The sequence below is a fragment of the Lissotriton helveticus genome, chromosome 9 (genome assembly GCF_964261635.1).
Source record: "Lissotriton helveticus chromosome 9, aLisHel1.1, whole genome shotgun sequence".
Classification (NCBI taxonomy): domain Eukaryota; kingdom Metazoa; phylum Chordata; class Amphibia; order Caudata; family Salamandridae; genus Lissotriton; species Lissotriton helveticus.
Window position 1 is genome coordinate 804,473,697 of NC_136070.1, and position 24,372 is coordinate 804,498,068.

The window sequence follows — 24,372 nt, forward strand, 5'->3', positions numbered from 1 at the left end:
TGGACAAGTCCATGAATGCCAGACAAATAGGACTTCTCTTGGCACCCATGTACTTGCCCATAATCAGTGCTAAATTCAGGCACTGCTCAGTAGTACCCTTCCCTCTTCTAAACCCATACTGCGACTCTACAATGATCCCCGATGATTCTGCCCAAGTTTCCAAGCGTGCCAATATCACTCTACCCATTAATTTGCAGGAGGCATCTATTAGAGATATTGGCCTATAACATCCTGGCTTCAGCTTATCTCCTTTTTTAAAAATAGGCACCACAACAGCCTCAGTCCATGAGGACGGTACCCGCCCTAACACTACCGCCCTAAAGACATTCAGAAGCAATGGGCACCAAACCTTAGGGTTATATTTAAACAAATCTAAAGGGATAGCATCCGGCCCAGGGGCTTTTAACGCCGCCCCCTTAGTAAGAGCTGACTCCAGTTCTGTAATTGTTAATGAATCACTAAGTGTTTTTGCTGATTCAGTATTGGGGTCATCGTAGTCACCATCTCCTAAGGTAACAGTTTGAGCTATTTCTTTGGGGTTAAATATTTTACTGTAATGTTCTACCCAGGAGTTTTCAGGAATGTGTGTCCTGATTGTGTTGTCTTCCCCTGTTTTTAAAAAAGGTCTATTAATTATTTCCCAGAATAGCCTGTTATCTTTTAATACTACAGCTTTATCTAGGTCATCCCATGCCCTTGTCCTTAAATCTTTTTTCCTTTTTTGATGGCATCAGTGTATTTCTTTCGGGCCAGTCTAACCATATCCTTGTCACGTGGGACTTGGTGAAGGGCCTTTGTTAAGTAAGTTTGGGCAGAGGAACACTCGGCATCAAACCATTTAGGGCCTTGGTGTCGGTTACTACCCCCTGTCTTAACAAGTCATAAGGCAACATTTCTCAGAAGTGTCTCAAAACTTTTTATTGTGTAAGTTGGGTCAACTATAGGTGTCAGGCAAGCTTCTATGTGATCTATATTATCCTTAAAGATGTCCATCTCTAACTGCTTTACATTTACCTTATCCCACCTTACGGTAACCCCCTTATTTTGGTTATATACTATTTGCTGTTCTTGGCACGTTTTATCCACAAAAGCCAATTCAAAACTCAGAATTAGGGGATTATGGTCACTAACAGGGTTCGCCTCAATTTTAAAGTCTTTTACAAAACGGGAGAACTCCCTGGAGACCATAGCAAAGTCAATTGTAGTCATTCTACCACCTGTACCTTGAAAGGTAGGGATACTGGCTAAACCCGAGAAATTGGACATATCCAAGATACACAGATCATTATTCAAAATAATACTATTAAGAGCTGCTCCTTGATTAGAATGTTTAAAATGGGCCATCGGTTGGTCTTCTAAGTCCAACAGGCCACACACTCTGGACCCACTAAACTTGCATAACTCGCAATTGTAATCACCTAACCATATGATTGCCAAAGGAAAAACACTATTCGTCAATTTTACTATTTCCTTTTGCAAATTATCAATAACTCCAGTGTCATTGGGGTCAAAAATATTATAGTACCAATTAATTAGGAGCACATCTAATGAGAAATGGTCCTTAATCATAATTAGTTGGTACCAAGGTGATTCCAAGACTCTATTCACACGCATTGATTTGTGCCTTACAGATATCGCTGTCAATAACCCACCCTTTGCTCTCCCTGATTGTGATGGTATTGCAGGGACAGTAAACGTTTGGAACCCATCCAGGCTCTGATCTTTAGTGCACCATGTCTCCTGTAGGCAGACTATGTCAAAAGAATCAACATAATTCAACCACACTGGATCATCCAGTCTACGAGAATAACCGGCTATGTTCCAAGATATTAAACGAAAGTCTCTAAACTCCACAGGCCTCTCTACCTTTTCCTGTCCTGTTACAATTATACAATGTGCTTGCTCACCCCCCGCAAGCTCATTTTGTTGAACATCATCTCCTCCATCTATTTCCTGATCCTTATTTTGATCTTTATTTGTCTCCTTAGGTGTACTTGCACCCTCCACACTACCCCCATCCGGCTGAGATTTACATTTCACATGTTCCAGGGTGATAGAGGTGGATTTGTCATCACAAACAGATATTAATGGTGGTGAAAATGGATACAGTCAATCATTGAGACTCATAGGCGTCAGTGGATGGAACATATTTGATAGAGGAATATTCCAAAATTCCTTTGGGTTTATGGGGAGATAGTTATTTGGCCCAGGGTATGCCTCTCGGTAGCCCACATGTGGAAAATAGTCAGTATTTCTATTAGGGATCGGTTGTTTCCTTAAATGTTTCAATTGGAAGGAAATATCCCACCCAGGACAAGGCCTAGCTTCTTTCTGGGGGGGTAACATATTTTGTGGATAAAATATGTTAAATTCCGGGTTAACACTCCCCCATTGCTAGTATTCACAAACCAATCACTTATATAGGATACTACCCTGTGATCCCGGAAGTTAACTATAACCAGGTCACCTTCTATGTCCTTAGGGCGAATACCCACCCAGTGGCATCTTCTAACTGACACTATGTCACCATTCAAATGTGGCGGTAGTGGTCTATTCGTACTTAACCAGTGAATCACTTTATTTTTTAAACTGGTATTTGATTCAGTTACACCATCAGAAACAGAAGTGACACCCGTTAGGACAATAACAAAATTAAAAGAGTCTGGTGGTAGATCTACAATATTTTTATGACTAGGCTTACTTCTACTAGGGTATTTGGTTTGGATGACAGGGATCCTATTTGGGACCGTCTTTGTCAGCACTAGAGGTGCTTTTGCTTTATTTACCGTATTTGGAACTGTCCCAGTGATTGGCCCTACTGGAGCACTACGTTCTTTGTTAATTAAATCAGTGACACTTTTTTTGGGGGAATTATTCTGACTTAATCGAGTATTTTCAGGCTTCCCGACTTGGTTTAGGATTTTATTTGTGTTCTCAGTTGTTTTCAGTGGGATAGTAACATCTGGTAAAAGGCGATCCAATTTTGCATCTATCCTCTTAAGCCTTTCAACCAGGGGAAGAACAAAAGCCTTTAAGAGACTTTCAATAGCCTCCAACATTTCCTCTCTAGATGTATTTTTATTTTTGGTATCTACATCCCCTTGTTTTAAAACTACCTCATCTATACCTTTGTCCCCAGCCTGTTGTGATAGAGTTTCTTTAGATATTGTGGCGTGTTGAGGCAACCATGGGTTTAAAGACCCATTATTGCCTTTCCCTCCCCTCCTCCTTTTTTTCCTAGCTGGTGAGGATACCACACTTTTGGGATTTTGGTTGTTACTTGGTCCGCTTTTTTTGGTGCTTAACTTAGAGGCACACAATGTAACAATCTCAGTTTGTATCTTTAAAGGTGGAGGTAAAATAGTACTAATAATATGAGAATCTAACTCCTGAGGAAGGGGTGTATTAAGATCAATGAGGTTATCGGATGTTACTGGGGACAGATCAATAATACCATCCGCAGCTTCATCCAAGACCCCTGGGGATGTCGGAGTTTCTTGAAAAATTAAGGGTATGGTATCAGTATTAAATAGCTCCGCATCCAACTCCATTTGTTCAGCAATACTAACAGATGATTTCAATATACTCGGAGGGGGAGCTTGTTTCTTTAAGGACTCAATGGAAAGACGACGTTCCGCCCTCCTTTCTGCTAAGACTAACTCTCGATCAATTTCTTTGGTAGCCTTAGCAAAAAATGTATCCAGGGGGCCGAGAATTGATGTATTTACACGATCAGGAAGGGAATTAGGACCAGAGCTAGACATTACTAAAAAGATTAAAAGGGTATCACCTAGATAGATAACAATTGTTAGTCAAATATAAGAAATACCCAATAAATATAAAAAACAAAACTAAAACTTCACAGTTTCCCCTGAAAACAATTAGTAATATACAGGATTAACAAACAAGTGACCCATGTAATAGCTTTATCAGTTTGGTCCACTAAATGCCACACCTTATAATGAACTTGTCAGAGGGGGGGCCAAGCCCATCCGCTGCCGGCCCCTGACGGCCACAGACGGCCCGCCCTTGTCCCGGGCTTCTCCCGGCGCTCCTGCGCGCTACCGCGCAGCGGGAGTGGCTATATCTATATATGGGTCTATACGGGAAGGGGAGGAGCAGACAGGGAGAGCGGCCCAGGTGTTCAAGATTGGGGCTGGCAGGCGCTCCTGGGAACGGTAGTCCCTACACAGCGCCTGCTCTCGCTCGCAGCCCCGCCTGTCACTCGCCTGTAGTGGTGCAGAGTTTGAGTTCCTGAAGATCCGGTAAAATGCCCCAGACGCAGCGGGACCCGCGGAGCGGGTTCCTCAAGAGGTAGGAAGGTTTTAAAAGTGATGAGGAGGGCTCTGTCCAAAGCGCTGCAGGAGTTTCCAACAATAGCGTCCCAAATGCAGGCTCAAACGCACGAGTCTTAAACACAGGGGAAGGGGAGGAGCAGACAGGGAGAGCGGCCCAGGTGTTCAAGATTGGGGCTGGCAGGCGCTCCTGGGAACGGTAGTCCCTACACAGTGCCTGCTCTCGCTCGCAGCCCCGCCTGTCACTCGCCTGTAGTGGTGCAGAGTTTGAGTTCCTGAAGATCCGGTAAAATGCCCCAGACGCAGCGGGACCCGCGGAGCGGGTTCCGCAAGAGGTAGGAAGGTTTTAAAAGTGATGAGGAGGGCTCTGTCCAAAGCGCTGCAGGAGTTTCCAACAATAGCGTCCCAAATGCAGGCTCAAACGCACGAGTCTTAAACACAGGGGAAGGGGAGGAGCAGACAGGGAGAGCGGCCCAGGTGTTCAAGATTGGGGCTGGCAGGCGCTCCTGGGAACGGTAGTCCCTACACAGCGCCTGCTCTCGCTCGCAGCCCCGCCTGTCACTCGCCTGTAGTGGTGCAGAGTTTGAGTTCCTGAAGATCCGGTAAAATGCCCCAGACGCAGCGGGACCCGCGGAGCGGGTTCCTCAAGAGGTAGGAAGGTTTTAAAAGTGATGAGGAGGGCTCTGTCCAAAGCGCTGCAGGAGTTTCCAACAATAGCGTCCCAAATGCAGGCTCAAACGTATGAGTCTTAAACACAGGGGAAGGGGAGGAGCAGACAGGGAGAGCGGCCCAGGTGTTCAAGATTGGGGGTGGCAGGCGCTCCTGGGAACGGTAGTCCCTACACAGCGCCTGCTCTCGCTCGCAGCCCCGCCTGTCACTCGCCTGTAGTGGTGCAGAGTTTGAGTTCCTGAAGATCCGGTAAAATGCCCCAGACGCAGCGGGACCCGCGGAGCGGGTTCCGCAAGAGGTAGGAAGGTTTTAAAAGTGATGAGGAGGGCTCTGTCCAAAGCGCTGCAGGAGTTTCCAACAATAGCGTCCCAAATGCAGGCTCAAACGCACGAGTCTTAAACACAGGGGAAGGGGAGGAGCAGACAGGGAGAGCGGCCCAGGTGTTCAAGATTGGGGCTGGCAGGCGCTCCTGGGAACGGTAGTCCCTACACAGCGCCTGCTCTCGCTCGCAGCCCCCCCTGTCACTCGCCTGTAGTGGTGCAGAGTTTGAGTTCCTGAAGATCCGGTAAAATGCCCCAGACGCAGCGGGACCCGCGGAGCGGGTTCCTCAAGAGGTAGGAAGGTTTTAAAAGTGATGAGGAGGGCTCTGTCCAAAGCGCTGCAGGAGTTTCCAACAATAGCGTCCCAAATGCAGGCTCAAACGCACGAGTCTTAAACACAGGGGAAGGGGAGGAGCAGACAGGGAGAGCGGCCCAGGTGTTCAAGATTGGGGCTGGCAGGCGCTCCTGGGAACGGTAGTCCCTACACAGCGCCTGCTCTCGCTCGCAGCCCCGCCTGTCACTCGCCTGTAGTGGTGCAGAGTTTGAGTTCCTGAAGATCCGGTAAAATGCCCCAGACGCAGCGGGACCCGCGGAGCGGGTTCCGCAAGAGGTTGGAAGGTTTTAAAAGTGATGAGGAGGGCTCTGTCCAAAGCGCTGCAGGAGTTTCCAACAATAGCGTCCCCAGTCAATGTGCCGCAGTCACACCCGATTCCCTCTCAGAAACTCCTTTTCAACGGGCGGTTCTGGACATGCTATAGATTCGGGTTCATCCTCCCGAGCAGCAACCTTCTGGAGCTCTGGGCGATTCGTCTTGCACTGAAGGCATTCCTTCCTTCTGTCAAAGAAGAGTAGTGCATGTGTTCACAGACAACACCACCGCCATGTGGTATTGCAACAAACAGGGTGGGGTTGTGGACCCTCTGTCAGGTGGCCTTTCATCTGTGGCAGTGGCTGGAACATCAGGTAATGTCCCTGGTGGTTCAACACCTGGCAGGTTCCCTGAACGCCAGGGCAGACAAATTCAGCCACCTGTGCATGATGGATCACAAATGGCCTCTTCACTCGGAGGTGGTGCAAGGTCTCTTTCAGCAGCGGGGAGTGCCTTGGTTAGATCTATTCCCCACTGAAGAGAATGCGTAATGTCGGCAGTTCTGCGTGTTGGAATTTTCAAGGCCCCACTCGCTAGGCAACGGTTTTCGTCATGAGTGGAGTTGTGGTCTTCTGTAAGCCTTTTGCCCTATACCACTTCTGCCCAGAGGGCTGAAGAAGATCAAGCGCGACTGGGCCCAAGTAATTCTTGTGGCTCCGGACTGGGCATGAAGAGTTTGGTATCCCGATCTCATGAACATGGCCATTGATCCTCCGATCAGAAAGCCTCTTCGGGAGGATCTTCTGTTCCTGCAGCAGGGGACGGTCCTTCACCCAAACCTGTCCAGACTCCACCTCCTTGCATGGAGATTGAGTGGTGACAGACAACAGCTTTTGCCCTTCCTCCCGTAGTCTGTAACGTTATCTTGGCAGCCAGGCATCCCTCCACCAAAACGGTATCCGCCTGTAGATGGAACAAACTTGTGGCATGCTGTATAGCAAAGTCTGTGGATCCCCTTTATGCCCCTCTTTCAAAGGTTCTCCTCTTCATTCTTTCTTTGGCCCGGCAGGGCTCTGCTCTGGGCACTCTAAAAGGCTATCTTTCGGCCATTTTGGCCTTTCTTGGCCTTTCTGTTCAGCCTTCTCTTTCCAACTCCCCTATTGTAAACCGCTTCCTTAAGGGCATTACTCACCTGTTTCCTCCTATTCCTTTCGTAATGCCCCGGTGGGACTTGAACCTGGTTCTGACTTGCCTTATGTGCGCTCCTTTCGAGCTGCTACGTAATTGTCCTCTCAGACCATTGACTCTCAAAACTGCCTTTTTGGTTGCCATCACCTCTGCTCGCAGGGTGAGTGAGCTTCAGGCTCTTTCTTCTAAACGTCCTTTCCTGGTTGTTCATCCAGACAAGGTTGTCCTTCGCACTAAACCTTCCTTTCTTCCCAAAGTGGTTACCCCCTTCAACATAGGACAGACCATCAGTTTTCCCACCTTCTTCCTGCCCGGCATCCTTCTAAAGAGGGTCCACCGTCTGGATCCAAAACGTGCGCTTTCATTTTATCTGGATCGCACAAAACAATTCCGGTTGGATGATCAGCTCTTTGTTGGCTATGTGGGCGCCAAGAAATGTTGGGCTGCGCAAAAATTAACCATCTCTCGATGGGTCGTTCTTTGCATTAAAATGTGCCATTCCTTATCTTCATCCATAGGAACGTACGTGTGATTTTACTGCCGGCTCACGCACACAGTTGGTGTTTTTCTGGTCGTTGGCAGTGTAGCCCTTGTCCCAGTGTCACCTCATATTTCCACCATGGTCGAACGTGAGGCTGCCAGCTTTCGTGCAGTGGTTAGTGCACCAGCCAAAAGTACTTCTACTGACCTTATGTTAGAGAGGGCAGTGGGTGGCATCATAATGAAATAGCCCTTACCAAAAGGAGCCTATAGATATGCCTAGGCTCCTCGCCCACTAACGAGTTTGCTAGTGGCAACTCATCTGCTACAGTACCCCTTCCCATCTCTTCTGTTATTTTACCAGACTCCTCTTTGACAGCAGTAAATACCACTAGTCCTGGATCCCCAGTTGCTAAGCGGTCTAAATGGAGGGCCACCGTGTAGAGGAATCTAGCCAAGGGAAACTCAACTTGCACATCAACTCCATGCCTTCTATTACAAAGTCTCTTATGGATGATTGCTGTAAAAGATACTCAACGATTCTCTAAGTGGAACTATGTCACTTTCAGGATAAATTAAAAGTCATTAAAAGCCAGATCAAGGCCCTCCCTTGGTATTCAGTCAAAACATTGAGTTGGGAATGCCGACTTACACTTATTTCGAGTTTTAAATATTGTGACTCAGAAATATCGACAGCAAGAATGTGGTGGTCAAGAATATCGACTTTAAGGTAAGGAATATCGCTTTTAAAAATATAGAAGTCATTAATATAGTTTCAAAAATATAGTTTAAAATATATTTTTTTTAATTAATGCTATGTATTTTAGTATATATTTTAAATGTATGTTATGTATTTTTTTGTATAAATTCAATTGTCAGTCAGTCATATTAGCTTTATTTCGATATAAAAACATATCTTAAAAGCTACAAGTTACAATTGTACAAGTTAAAAGACTACATAATAAAAGAGGAAAAACATGTTCATATACAATAAAAACACTGTTAATGACTGAATGGAAAAAGTTCACCATTAAACACATGTTAAAAAGTTAAAAATGGGGTTAAAAGTGTGATATATAGTCCATAAGATGAAAATGAATAGAATTAATCAAATGCAGATGGCTCATAGGAACATGCAGCAGAAAAAGTACAGTTTTCTAAAATACAAATAGCACATAACAGCATTATAGGAGAGTTTTCAGCAATCTCATTCTGATGTTCCAGGCCCAGCTCAGGAATTTGGCCAAGCCACATGCGTACAGGGGACGCGCATCAGATCTTAAAATGCGTAGCGCTGCAAGATGACTATGAGTGCCCAACTCCCTGCAGAGTGGCTTGAGCCAACAATCCCTTGGCACTCTATAGGCTGGGAATACAAACATAATGTGTGCTATTGTTTCTGGAATAGCCTCACAGAACGGGCAAACAATAGGTGTCTGATACGGGGCCTTCCACCGGGCTGGTATATCGCGAGTGGGAAGGGAACCAACCCTAAATGCAAAAAACAAGGCACGGTCATGAGGTTTTTGGATGACATCTAGATATTGTTCATAGCAAGTGGAACTCTTATGTTGCATGAATTCCTCAGATAACCTGCCCGATTTAGGATCAAGGAGACACCTAGTGCGAACCCAGGACCAGTACACTCTTTTGAGTTCTGCTTTAGGTGGGGCAGTTCTTTTTTCCCACGCTTCCTTAAGACCAAGGTCGTACAGCAACATTTTCAAGTCCCTTAACCATTTAATCCTATGCCAGCCATCCATACTCATCAATTCATCTAGCCCTGCTGCATACCCTGCCAATTCAGTGGTTCGCCATAGGCGGGTCCACAGGAGTAGGGGCCGCAGTCTGGCCAAATCTCTCAATGTGTGGCACCCCAGGTCCTGCAACTAGGGTTTAGTGGGGGTCCTTTGCGGCAACCTCATAAGATCTTTTAAAAATGTATTTTCTGATCTCGTGATTTGGTCGATATTGGAAAAACCCCAGAGTTCAGCACCGTAAAGGGCTGAACTCACTCCTCTGGCCTTGTATATATCAATTGCAGGGGCAATGGGCCTACTTGTTGAGGTGCGATGCTCTCTGAGGATTGCCCCCGTCACCCTCTTATGATTCAGGAGCATTTTTTGTATGTGGGTGTTCCAAAGCATTGTATCAGAAATGCGGATGCCCAAGTAATCAAACGTGGTAACTCTCTCTAGTGGAACAGAGTTCAATACTGGCGAGGACCTGATATTCCTAGGGGGATTCAGCACTAAGTACTTTGTTTTTTCGGAATTGATAACCAACCCACTGTTATCACAAAACAACTGAAAACTATCTAGTAGGTTCTGTAAGCCTACCGGGGTTTTGGAGATAAGAAGGGTGGCATCAGCGAACAAGAGGGATGGGATTTTCTCCCCCGCCAGGGCTAGTGCGTCAGATGGAACTTGCTGTAGATGCTCAACCACCCCGTTCACATTTAATGAGAGCAGGGTAGGGGCTAGTACACAGCTCTGGCGGACACCTCTGTTCACCGATATTCTGTCGGTTTTCTGTCCTTGGGTACCCCACCTTACTTGGGTGTAATTCCCCTCATGTAGATGCATCAAGATGTTTAAGATGTTCTTTGGGACCCCCTGATCAGCCAGGACCTGCCATAGATGCCCCAGAGGAACCAGGTCAAAGGCAGTCCTTAGATCTATAAATGCAAGGTATTTGCCTATCAGTACTACCTTCCAGTAGAGTAGCATTAGTCTAAATGCCTGCTCTATTGTCCCTGTGCCTGCCCTGAAACCTGCCTGGTAGTCGGAGAGGATCCTGTTTTCTTTAGACCATTCCAAGATTCTCTCCAACACCACCCTCCCAACTACCTTTTGAACTGAGTCAATTAAGCTTATTGGGCGGTAGTTCGCAGGGTCGTCCCTAGCACCCTTTTTGTAAATAGGGACGACCTCTGCACCCTTCCAGGAGTCTGGGACTGGGGAACCTTTAACAATAGCATTTATTAAGATGGTTATAATTTTTGCCCATTCCTTGGGATCTGCCCGAAGGAGATCCCCGGGGATACCATCTGGCCCTGCCGCCTTTGCTGGAACTAAGCGCCGGATGGCAGTTTCAACTTCTCTTTCCGAGAAAGGATAAATAGTTTGGTCCCCCCTACTTGAACCAGGATCAGTATGCAAGCCTTCCCACAAAACATCCTCAGTAGAGGAATAAAGTTTCGAAAAGTGGTTATGCCAGGTAAGGCTTGGGATATTACATGTGATTGATTCACTGTCCGGTCGTGTCTTAGATCTAATGAGGTCCCAGAAACGGCTAGCATCCTTCTCCAAGCTTGCAGTTTTCAAGTCTTGCCAATGCTGCTCTTCCCACTCTGCTTTAGCATCGGTCAATACCTTCTTGTATTCTTTCCTTGCTAACTGGATCCTAGGGAGGGATTTACTTTTAACTGCCACTAACAAGGCGTTTTTTTCCTCCTACATCCCTTCGTGTACCATTTGCCGTTACAATTCTGTTTCTCATGCACTAGGCGGGAGCCTATTCTGGTTGGTATATAAAAAAAGCTCCTCAAGGTGTCAATAGTTTTTTCATAGATCTCAGGGATTTTACCTAGAGACCCTGGGTCTATAGAGGCCTCTCTCATAGCTCCTGCGGACTCGACCACAGTTTTGCTAATGTCACTTAGGTTTTTATCATTCAAAGATATTCTGTTCCATTTCAAAAACCTATTACAATTGGATGGAATCACTCCCCTTGTTTGGCTTAGTTGTTCTGGGCCAAGAGCATCACAATTAGGCAGCCATCCTGGATGCAAAGACAGGGACAAAAGGTTATGGTCACTATCAACTGTTGGTATGATTGACATATCTATTAGATACTGCCAAAGTTTGAGGTTCAAGAAAATGTAGTTGATTCGCGAGGAGCAGCCCACCCTATTGTAAGTGTGCGCCCCTTTTGAATCAGACACTGTCCTGCCATTGGTTGCTCTTAACCCATACTCAATGGCTAAAGAGTTCAGCTGTACAGCAAGTTTAGTCCACCTTTTTATTGGAGGGATACAGAGTGCTGGTATACCCCGCTTTGCATCATCCTCCTCAATGTCAAGCACATCCTCGGCAGCGAGAGGCTCAAACGTACAGTTGAAGTCTCCCGCTACTAGGATGTGCGAGTCACCGGGGCAGTTGGAGAGCTCAGCCTCTAGAGATGTAACTATTGGCGATTCTGCTCCTCCCTTGGTTCCGCAAACGTAAAAATTAAAGATTTCTAAAATTCTACCTCCTTTATTATCCCTCATAGTTATTCGTAACAGATCAGGGGAAATGCACTGGACCTGTTTCATTGAGCAGTCTAACGATATGCTGATCCATATTAACAACCCACCTAAAGGGCCCCCTTTTCCTGTTAGTGTCGGAACTGCGGGGACAAAGTAAGACACTAAGCACACCTTATGGGCAATAACCTGGCTCCATGTCTCTTGAAAAATACAAATAGAATATTCTTCAATGAAGGTATTCCAATCCGGGAGAGGTAGTTTCCTAGAAAGGCCAGCTATATTCCAGCAGAGGACCTTAAGTCCTGTGCTATCAGCTTTCAGATGGCCTTGCTCTTTCAATAAATTAATCTGGGGAAGGTTAGATTCTGCAGAAGGATCTACAATGAATGGTCCTACAGCTGCCTGTCCTATGTCTAGGACCTTCTGGGGAAGGTGATGGGAAAGAGGATGGGAGCACTCGTCCAGGGTGTTCGCTCTCCGTAGCATTGCAGTTGTGGCAAAAACGCCAGACTTATGTGAAGAGACAGGGTCTCCAACTCTAACTTCTAGAGGGTAAGGGGATCCCATCAGTCAATCATTACTGTTTAGTACGGACCCACTAGAAAGATCACCAACTTCATCCCCCAAAATGGTATTGCCTATCAGCGGTGAGCATCTAAATTGTATATTTGATGTACCCGGGGGACAAGTCCTGAACTCCAGAGCCAATAGCCCCTCGGCCAAGTGGGGTGATGTTAATGTAAGCTCAATGGTGTCAAAACGCTGCACTGGGTGGGAATGCCTAATTGTCTTCACAATGTCCTCTCTAATTAATGAGCGGCAACCCCTTACGTGTCTAATCCAGTGTGTGACCTTATTGCCTAGTGAGTCCCCATATTCCCGACCCGCCACCTTAGGGACATTAACCATGTAAACTGTCTGGGTAGAATGGGATGGGCGTCCAGCAGAATGTACGACTAGTTCTGCTGTTTTCTTTAATTGTATCCGAGGGATAGAGGGAGATAGAATAGGCCAAACGCTAGCTTGTTTACTACCATGTGCTGGTATCCCAGCACTCCTAGCTAGCCCTACATTTTGGGATGAAGTAGCAGATAGTGAAAGATTAGTTGTGAGACATGATCTACCTATCTGTGTGTGGTTTTTTGGCCATAAGTCTGCATGCTGCGAAATAGGTGGCTTATTACTAGGGGACGATTGAGGCGCTTGGACTGCTAATGAGGCTTTTAGATCTATGACTAATGTTTTTAAATCCCTCACCTCCACTGTTAGCAATTTTATCATTGATATAAGGAGCGTGGATCTACTCCCCAGATCAAGTTCCCCCCCCATGTTGGCTACTATTTTGGGCTTCCAATTGTCCGTGTGCTGCCATGTTGTTACTGGTGGCTAGTTCATCTGCGAGTACCGCAAACCGGTTGGAGCACACTACAACGGTAGGCTCCAAATGACTCGGCCCCTGCTGGTCCAAAGGCTGAGATGATCTCTGGGATAATCTCTGCGGAGATGAACTAGGATCAGAGCAGGGCAACTTATTACTTAAGATGGGGAACTTTCGGAACATCTCTGGTATATGGATGAGTGGTGCCTGGGAGGATTCAAGAGGGTCATCTGTGTGCAATGCATTGGTTTGTGAGTCGGTTAACAAGTTTTCACAATCGCTAACTAGATTTTCTATACGGTCCATAAGCATGACATCACCGTTCAAAAAGCGGTTTTGCAATTACAAAGTTCTTGTTGATTTAATAGTAAAACAGTACCTTTCAAATGATCACGGCTTAGTAGTCTATACAATTTAGTCCACACAGAAAATGGCCAATGACAAATGTAAAGGAGGTGGCCCTGCCCTGGCTCTTCCTGTCGCGGACGGGCGCGGGAGGCGCAGTGCCGATTTAAGCGCCTCCGGGCTCTTGCAGGTGATGCAGGCAGTGCACGCCTCAGGGTGCAGGCTGGGGGATGTAGTTCTCCGCCCTCAGAGCAGCGCGGCCGGCAAAAGTACAGTGACCGAGCACCCTCCTCTGGACCAGAAACGCTGCGGTCCGGCCCCGAACAGGAACCCGGGGTCAGGTGAGGTGGTGACAACAAGTAAAGAGTCCCCCTGTATCATGCTTCTTTCCTTTGGCAACCTTGCAGCTAGCGCCTCCGCCTTTCTCTGTAGACCTGCAAAACGGCAGATGACCCCCCGGAAGCAAGAACAAACGAACCTCTCTTGGTCCGAATCCAGTCCTTCACACCGCATGCCCGCCTGCTCCACTTAAGAGGTGAGGTGAGTTGATAACAGGAGCACAATTCTTCAGCGCGTATCTCCGCATATCTCCGTGAGAAGACGTTTTCAGATTTCTAACATTCAGCACCGCTCAGCAGCCCGCATCAGAGAGAGCACGCCAGACAGGTAACTACCACCATTGCCGAGGGCGGGATCACTTCATAGGAAAGGAGGGATGAGCCAGTATTTCTTAATCAGTGATTCCTATCACATGCAGTTGTACTGTGAGGTGGGTTGGAAGCTGCTTTAGGAGTACAAGCTTATGGCTCATGAACATCAAATTCAATTGTGTGTTTTTTAGTTCTGTAGCGGGTTGTGGGTCTATAGGGGAATAGCGTGGGAAGTAATATCTTTAGAATATATCAATAAATATTGTTTATTTATTACTATTCATTTAATTGAGACTTTACAATGTTAATTGTGTTTAATTTTTGGGGTACATTTTAGGTGTTGGTTGTAGGGTTTATAGGGGTAATGGATGGGAAGTAATTTATTTTTAATTCATTAATAGTTAATTGATATTAATTAATTGACAATTATATATGGAAATTGTGTCAATAATTTTAGTTGCAAGTTGTGGGGCTTTTAGGGGTAAAGGTTGGGAAGTAATTAATTTTTAATTATTATTTATTGATAATTAATATTAATTCATTCATAATTAGGGTCATTGTATAATTATCTCTTGTGTGTGGGTTTTGGGTTTATAGAAGTGAAGAGTGGGGAGTAAATTAATTTTACTCACTTTATAATTAGTTGTTAAATACTATTAGTTATTTCATTGTGTAATAACTTTTTTTACAGTTGAATTTTAGGGGTGGGTTGTGAAGATTACATGTGATTTGGGTGGGAAGTTAATTGCATTTTGTGTTTTTAATTTGTTTTTCAACAAACAATATTTGTTTAATTGATAATTATGTTAATTATACAATTACATTCTTTTTTGATGTGGGTTGCATGGTGTTATAGGGTAGAAAGTAAATAGACTACATTTATGTAACAATGTTTTTGTTAATAAATAATTTGTAAATAAAAATATTTATTTGTTTACATTTTTTAAATTTAATATTAATATTAATATTTTTAGGTATTTGTGATATTCATTTAACATAATATGTTTTTGATTTGTATTTTTAACATTAAATATATTTTTATTTTTAACGTATTTATATTTTTTTTATTTACTTTAAAAAAATATTTTTATTTTGTTGATATATTGTTTGTTTTTAATTTTGAACAGACTGGAGTGATAATACTTAATGTTACCCCTCTGCAATCCAACACTTTCCCTACTGATGCACTGACTGGAGTGTGAATAGTACATTTTAACCCTCCGCTATCCAACACTTTCCCTACTGTTGTACTCATTGGAGTGGGAATAGTAATTTGTACCCCTCCACTATCCAACACTTTCCCTACTGTTGCACTCATTGGAGTGGGAATAGTAATTCTTACCCCTCCACTATCCAACACTTTCCCTACTGTAGCGCTCACTGAAGTGGGAATAGTAATTTGTACCCCTCTGGTATCCAACACTTTCCCTACTGTTGCACTAATTAGAGTGTGAATAGTAATTTCTACTCCTCCTCTACTGTTGCACTGACTCGAATGGGAATAGTACATTTTATCCCTCCGCTATCCAACACTTTCACCACTGTTGCATTCATTGAAGTGGGGATAGTAATCCCCCCCCCCCACCTCCGCTATTCAACACTTTCCCTACTGTTGGACTGACTGGAGTGGGACATTTGAGTTTAAAGATTTTTAAATAGTTTCATGTCTTAATTTATAATATAATGTTTTTTTTTAAATAGATTCTATGTTACTGCATTGGTATATGTGTGTGTGTGTGTGTGTGTATATATATATATATATATATATATATATATATATATATATATATATTACATTTATATATAAATTTAAAATGATAAAATACATTAAAAATAGTTTAATTGTTTTAAAGTAAACATATATATATACATTATTATATATGTATGTTTAACTTTTTTTAAATTAAGTTTTTGTTAGAATGTAGATTAAATCTAATGTATTTTTAAAAATGTATTGTATTCTTTAATTGATACAATATTTATTAATTTATTATATATGTGTATATATATATATATATATATATATATATATATATATATATATATATAAAAACTAATGTATGTCTGTCTGTTTGTCCTTTATGCATTACTACACCATTCATCCGATCGCCATGAAACTTTAGGAAGTTGTTGAGTACACTCCCGCGAAGGTTTCTGGCATAACATTTTTTAAAATATCGGCCACCCAGGGCCCTCATAATCTTTCGACTATCGCGCGGAATTACAAAAATCATCAGTGGCTCAGTGCACGTGCTATATTAGCAGCTACGAACAACGATGTAAATGCCATCAATTTCGGCATTCAAAACGGAATACCAGGCGAAGCGACAACGTATAAGTCCATTGATACTGTGATGAATCAAGACGAAGTTGTCAATTACCCAACGGAATTCTTGAATTCACTGGATTTGCCCGGTATGCCACCGCACATTTTGACATTGAAAATTGGCGTGCCTATCATTCTTCTCCGAAACATCAATCCACCACGACTTTGCACGGTACAAGACTTTCGGTGAAAAAGATGATTAACAATGCCATCGAAGCTACAATTTTGAATAGGAAATTCAAGGGGGAAGATGTACTGTTGCCACGTATTCCAATGATCCCAACAGATATGCCATTTGAATTCAAACGTTTACAGTTTCCGGTGCGACTCGCTTTTGCAATGACCATCAACAAAGCACAAGGACAATCGCTGCAAGTGAGTGGACTCCATTTGGAGAATCCGTGCTTCTCACATGGACAACTGCAGGGGCGGCTTTAGGCATGTGCAAGCTGTGCACCTGCACAGGGCCACCAAACCCCAGGGGCCACCACGCCAATATATATCCTTAATATAACAATCCTCTGAGGATGGATACATATTTGCGTGGTGGCCTCTGGCAGGGATTTGGCAGCCTCCGGCTCTATTCCAATTGTAAACACTCTGACCCCCCACCTCTTCACTGGCCTCCGCGCTCCGCCATGTCCGGACCCCCTCTTCCGGGGCCCCCTAACTACGCTCCCTGCCCAGGGCCACCATGAGCCTAGAGCCGCCCCTGACAACTGTGTGTGGCCAGCTCACGCGTCGGAAAACCTTCTGATTTATTTGTGTACGCACCAGACGGAAAAACAAAAAATATTGTGTATCCACAAGCACTCGAATAAATAAATAGAATTAAAACGACACTTTGAAATGTTTTCCATATTAAAATGAATACGTTTCAATTAAAATGACACAATGTAAATTGAATGTTATCATAACAAGTTTCCTTGAATTTCCTTTCTTCTGAGATCGCAGCAACGCGCGACGGGTAAGCTAGTATATATATATATATATATATATCCAATTAACACCACTCCGAATAAAGAAGGTGAGAGGCCACATCGGGGACAGCAGAGAAAGCCTTTATTGAGTAACAGCATGGGCATGATGCATTTCGGCACTGTGGCCTTCCTCAGATGCCGCTGTAAGTCCGGTGGTAGCTCCCCCCCCGCCTTTTAGGTCTCCTGTGCTCACCCCCATTGGAGGGTCAAATTTCAGCCCCAAGTCACATGGTCGCACTGCCACTGCGACCCATGTGAAACTCCAAGTCCCAGAATGCAATGTTTTCAGCCTGTGGGTGCCGTGAGCAAAATTACTGGGGAAAGGCGCGTTGTATGGAGATGAGCAGGCCAGACAGAAATTATGAATTACGGCCTCCCTGGGTCCCCTTAACGCTCCCAACCTGCGTCAACCATTCAGCCGGGATGTGAGTCGATTTGTCAGTGCAAATGGCTCCCCGTGAAGTCACGAGCTGCTCCTAGCAGCATCCCTGGCGTCGTCGGCAACGAAGGTGGGCAGGAGAGAATCCAATTCCTTGGAGAACAAAAACAAGCAGCAACAGCTGATGCCAGAATCTCCTGCCGCTTTGAAGGAGCGGGGCCTCTGTCACGCCACTGGCAGGCGCGCGAAATATCCAATTAACACCACTCCGAATAAAGAAGGTGAGAGGCCACATCGGGGACAGCAGAGAAAGCCTTTATTGAGTAACAGCATGGGCATGATGCATTTCGGCACTGTGGCCTTCCTCAGATGCCGCTGTAAGTCCGGTGGTAGCTCCCCCCCGCCTTTTAGGTCTCCTGTGCTCACCCCCATTGGAGGGTCAAATTTCAGCCCCAAGTCACATGGTCGCACTGCCACTGCGACCCATGTGAAACTCCAAGTCCCAGAATGCAATGTTTTCAGCCTGTGGGTGCCGTGAGCAAAATTACTGGGGAAAGGCGCGTTGTATGGAGATGAGCAGGCCAGACAGAAATTATGAATTACGGCCTCCCTGGGTCCCCTTAACGCTCCCAACCTGCGTCAACCATTCAGCCGGGATGTGAGTCGATTTGTCAGTGCAAATGGCTCCCCGTGAAGTCACGAGCTGCTCCTAGCAGCATCCCTGGCGTCGTCGGCAACGAAGGTGGGCAGGAGAGAATCCAATTCCTTGGAGAACAAAAACAAGCAGCAACAGCTGATGCCAGAATCTCCTGCCGCTTTGAAGGAGCGGGGCCTCTGTCACGCCACTGGCAGGCGCGCGAAATATCCAATTAACACCACTCCGAATAAAGAAGGTGAGAGGCCACATCGGGGACAGCAGAGAAAGCCTTTATTGAGTAACAGCATGGGCATGATGCATTTCGGCACTGTGGCCTTCCTCAGATGCCGCTGTAAGTCCGGTGGTAGCTCCCCCCCTGCCTTTTAGGTCTCCTGTGCTCACCCCCATTGAAGGGTCAAATTTCAGCCCCAAGTCACATGGTCGCACTGCCACTGCGACCCATGTGAAACTCCAAGTCCCAGAATGCAATGTTTTCAGCCTGTGGGTGCCGTGAGCAAAATTACTGGGGAAAGGCGCGTTGTATGGAGATGAGCAGGCCAGACAGAAATTATGAATTACGGCCTCCCTGGGTCCCCTTAACGCTCCCAACCTGCGTCAACCATTCAGCCGGGATATATATATATATGGTTTTTAATTTTAACATAATATATTAAATTGCCATTTTACAGGTTTGCTGCTATGTATATACAGGCTGTTTCATATTTGGTACAATACTTATTTATTTATTTATTTATTGTTCCATTGACGCAAATTTGCACAGTATTTCTTCCATGTCTATAATTTGTTGCCTTGCACAGTCACTTTAAATAGTCTGCCTATTGGCTTGCAGTTTGTCATGTGATCAAGCCTCTTCTTGAGGCGAAACGCGTCATGGCGGACGAGCTGGCACAAATTCAATAAAAAGCACTTTTTTGCACCAGCAATTGAAGGGCCTACTCCTCGTCATTTTAGATTTTCGGCAGCGGCAGCTTGCAGTGTGGCGATCATTCTGATATATATATATATATATATATATTCAAAAAAAGTTGCTTTCGCATTGAAGCGCCCACACAGCGTTATATTATTCACCTTTATTTTCGTCAATTTGGCAGCAAGGAGTCACAGACTAAATACCCCTTAACTATTCCTTTATGTTCTTTTTCTTTCAGGAACCACGTGATTACATTTGGTTACGTAGGTACCAGATGCATGCTTTATTAATTGCAGCATTCTTCACCAAATTAATAATTAATCTTTTCCTTTATTAGCTTATTGGGCATAGGTTAGGAGTGGCGAACACAGGGCTGGTCCCTGTGTAGTCCTGAGGAAGTGCTTGGGGGACGCACGAAACATGTTGACAGACAGAAGTTGATAGGTACACCTTAAATACATTGTCATTTAGGCATCCTACCACTTCTACCCCGGTTTTAACTCTACCACCTGGGAGCAAGAATAAAGTATTTAAAGCTTACTAGGCAGGTAATTTTAGTTATTCACACACACCCCACTCCATCACATCACATCTCTCGCACCACACATAGTCTAATTGTAAGTGCTCCTACGTAATTTCGCAAGTCGCAGCACGCCCTGGTCAGTAGAGGACTGGGATGGCCCCTATGATGAAGCATGTCACCGTGGGGCAACCCTGGTGAGTGAGGGGACACCAAGAAAAAGAGTAATACTCTTTTTCCATTTCTACATACACTATTCCAACCCCAGTGAGTGTTGTGAATAGGACCGTAGACAATAGCTAGGCTCCTGATCTCTGTCCGCAGAGATCTATTTCTGATTTACAAATTTCTGGAGGGTGAGCCTAAGCTTTCTCTTCCCTCTATCTCCCTTTCTTTTGGTTAACTTGATGGTAGTAGGGCATTTTCCAATTAAAAAAAGGCTTACCCTGATAGGCAGCTGCCCCTTCCGTCTTCTTCTAATGATCGTTGTAGGCTATCCTGGTTTTTACCTTATCCAGAGTCTTTTCTTGGCTCTCTCATTGTTAAACATCTTGAGATCTTCCATGTTTCTCTCTCTACGAGGATATTTGGAAGTTATCCATGTTGGCTTATTTTAGGAAGCTTAACTATTGTAGTAAAGAAAGTTAAATGAAGCCTGTGAAGTTTATCCCAGAGCGGCCAAGTTGGTTTAACAAGGAATGCTCCCTAGCTAATCGTAACTTCAGGAAGGCTATTAGAAAGGAAAAATTGAACTGCTTGAGGCAGACTTTGCTAAATTGGACGTTGCAGCTACTCACAAGGAAGGTAGAAGGTTCTGGAAGATCATTAGAGATTCTGTCAGAGGATAGCTCCGTCAAATACGCTGCGTTGAAGTTTCACTTGTAGGGAGTGGGTTTCCCATTTTCAGTCCTTTACAGTCAATCTACAAAATGCACTGCATCCCTGCTGCTTTATGTGGGTAAGGCATGTGGGGTTACTCCAATCCTGCACCACTCCAAATTAGTGAAAATCTGATGTGCAGACGCCTCCCTTCTCTTCCACATGTCAGCTCACACAATATCCTGGCACTGCTGTATATACCTGACTTAGTGTGTCTGGCTCCACTGATGCTTTGGGTATCTGTTTAGACCACCCAGGAAGCAGGATTGAACGGGGAAATAATTAAATACTGCTTATCTTGTGAGCACTGGGGAGGATTACCGTGATTAGCATATTTGTGTCACGTTCGTTAAGCGAATCCTGTCATGTACCCCCCCTTTTCTACATACATTGTCCCATCCACCCGACAATAACGGTTCTGAACAGATGACCTTTTACCTAGTAGCTTGCTCCTGTCTCTTTGACACCAGGTTCTTAGTACTTCATCATAATCCCTATACCTGACGTACATAAACATGTCCTCAGGCGCTGCATAATTATTCTGTGTAAGGATCACTGCTATTTTCATCCTTAGGCAACAAGCCCTCTGTGCATGATCGCATTTGTTTTAGGAGAATATTTATTATTGTTTTCATAACACTTATGATTGTTTTCAAAACATATAAATTCTAGAAGAAACCTTGGATTGACCATTCTAGTATATAACACCCTTATTCCCCCCTGCAAATTAGAGGAGAATTCCTTCCATACTGAGATGGGGTCCTGCTTGCTGAATCTTCGAAACGCAGCAGCCTGACATCCCTTGCGGGGTATCGATCCCTGAGCAGAGATGGGGGTCCTTCATTCTCTACCATCAGATGAGGGGGTTGAAGCTTCCCTAGGGGATTCTTGGCTATATACATACATATATGCACATATACATGCTACACTTACATATCTATGCTTTGTACATTTAGGCAAATTACGTAGAGCACGCATTATAAGAGTATGCAAGTACTACTGTCTTATCTGGACTATATAAGTTCATCTTTTAAGCAATATGGTAGAAATGTATCTACTGTTTACTATATTAGTACTTGCGATTTCTTTCCTATGCTTCTGTCTCCTGATTGTCGCAGCAAACATGTTTTACACAAGACTGATGCAGGACCAATGAATACTTATTGAAAACGTCCTAATCACCATACTTTGTATTTTCTGAGAATAATTAAGCACGAGTGACTGAGCGAAAAGTACTGTACTGTTTTCCACGATCACTGAGGAAACATGTAGTCCTGTTCAGTGGTTGCCAGAAACTGCCTACAACACTGTAGGATACAGGGGGGTGGTAGTGGCACGGTAGAGCTAGCTGGTCTAACGGCTGACACATCCTGTTGGGGTTTCCGGGGCTGGTTTGGACACCAAGCCCTCAGTTTAGGTAATCCAAAATGCGTAGGTCCTGGAGATTCCTAGAAACTACACGACATTTGAAGGATTCTCGAAGTAGGATATGTTTTCCTGAATTCTTTACCATTCCTGAGACTTTTTCAAGAAAGGTAAGTGGCTGATAAAGCATACATTCTTGGAGTATAGTCAATCTGAGAGGCTAAGGAACAAAGGAGCCAAAAGTTCTATAAAGGATAACATTCACCTAAGGGGAACCAGTGCCTGCCACAGTCCTGTTTTTAGATCTCCCTTTAACTCGGTTGGAAAGGCCCCTGCTTTTCTGGTTTAGGGCAGCGTCAGTTTGGCATTTATTATGTTTTCCTCTTGGGTCGGGTTTCTACAGTAATAGTTTTCCATTTTGATGAAGTGTCTTCTTAGTCACTCTTACATTTTATGTTTTTTATGTGAATATCGTAGTCGGTATTTTAACTTATATTTAAAGCCTTTTTAAAAAACATTTAGCATCCAGACAGTGCAACGTATCCTTGCTATTATGCGCAACTTTTAGATAATGCTGAGCTATGTGTCAAGGTTAGCAACTTTTAAAAAGTAGCCATAAGATCACGTAAATCAATGGCATGTTAAGTGCTTTTAGCATTCTATTTTATTATATTCTCTTAGGTGGTATACATTTTTGTAACTGTTTTGAAGGCCGTTTGTCATTGCACACTAGACACGCACTTTCTATGGCTTGCAGAACTCTATTTTATAATCTTAATTATGATGTGCTTGTGATTGTCCTTTTATGATCCTATCTAAAATCAAATAGAGATTGTTTGATTGATTTAATATATTGGTGACCGACATGGTTCTGTTCTTGTACCAGTCTTGTTCAATTTTGTACCAGCCTTCCTAGCATGTAAGACTGTCATTCACACTGGAGACATCTACCCATATAAGAACCTGGCCATTCCCACCAGTCTGCTGCCAGTCACCATTAACTATGCACACATGTTGAAAGGAGGTGACATGACATCTTTTGATATTACTTTTTTTTTTATTGATCATTTTGAACAAGAAAAAACAAACATCACAAAGAAGTACAGTACATGGCATACGAGCCAGTATCTATACATTACACAAAGAAGAAGCATCCATTGGGGGCAAGTCAGGGCTACACAAACAATCATATAAAAGGTATTTCATTCGAAAAATAAGGCAAACTGACAGAGGCAAGGGGGTACAGTGCAATACAGGCATATGGTAAGTATACTCATCCCATTGTCAGAAGTAACAGGAGATTAGATAGTGGGCACAGATAGTAAGTAGGTAGTGAGGGGCGACCAAATGTCCCGTGGCCTCGAAGATGCGGGCAGCTCTTCAGCATAGCAGACCAGCTGGTCCCGACAATAGGTTAAATCTTGCAGCCATTGTTTGGTAGTAGGGGCCAGTCTACTCTCCCAACACATAGATACCCTCCGCTTGGCCATCAGCAACGTAATGGCAAATCTTTTGATATTACTTTTAAGGCTTTCTGCAGCTTCTTGGCACTTTGAGGATTCACTCCATGCTGTCTTGAAGGGCTTAAAAAATTAAGCATGTTCTCCACATCCTTGACCTTTATTATTGCTAAATCATCAATTTTAATTTTTAGCAGATATTGCATAAGTGACTTTGCACCAAACCGTGCGAGTGTGGGAATGTTTGGAGTCAAATATCATGAATCTCTTTTTTTTCCAATGTTGTAAAGTGTTTATGAATTAAGGAGTGAAGTAACCATCTAGTCCTTTCAGACCTATTCATGCTTGACTTTTTCACCTCAAGGGTACTCCACCTATGCATAGCTCCCTGGGATTGTATATAAGGTTGAGTAGAGCTTTGAGACTAAAGCATATTCTAACAGAATTCGAAAGTTAAGCCATATGTCCTGCCTGGCTCTATAAAGAACTGACTTTTTGCAGTTGTGAATGCAATGTCTTTCTCAGACTTTTCTGCCTAAAAAATAATCTATATAAGAAGTATACATATCCCCCACAATAAACATTACTTAACTGCTACTTTTATTCTGTACTTTTGTCTTCTTTGTAGTGGTGTTATTGCAAAGTAATCTTCTTACTCCAACTTTCTTCTGTTTGTGTAAAATATTGGGATTTACAATCTGTCTATATTGGGATATGACCACTGCCTGT

At 44.1% G+C, this 24,372-nt stretch overlaps 1 protein-coding gene across 1 annotated transcript in view; it reads left to right on the forward strand.

The window, feature by feature from the left end:
* Positions 1-24,372, forward strand: part of LOC144781883 (uncharacterized) — a 210,169-nt gene that overhangs the window by 99,960 nt on the left and 85,837 nt on the right. The gene's annotated exons all lie outside the window — the stretch shown is intronic.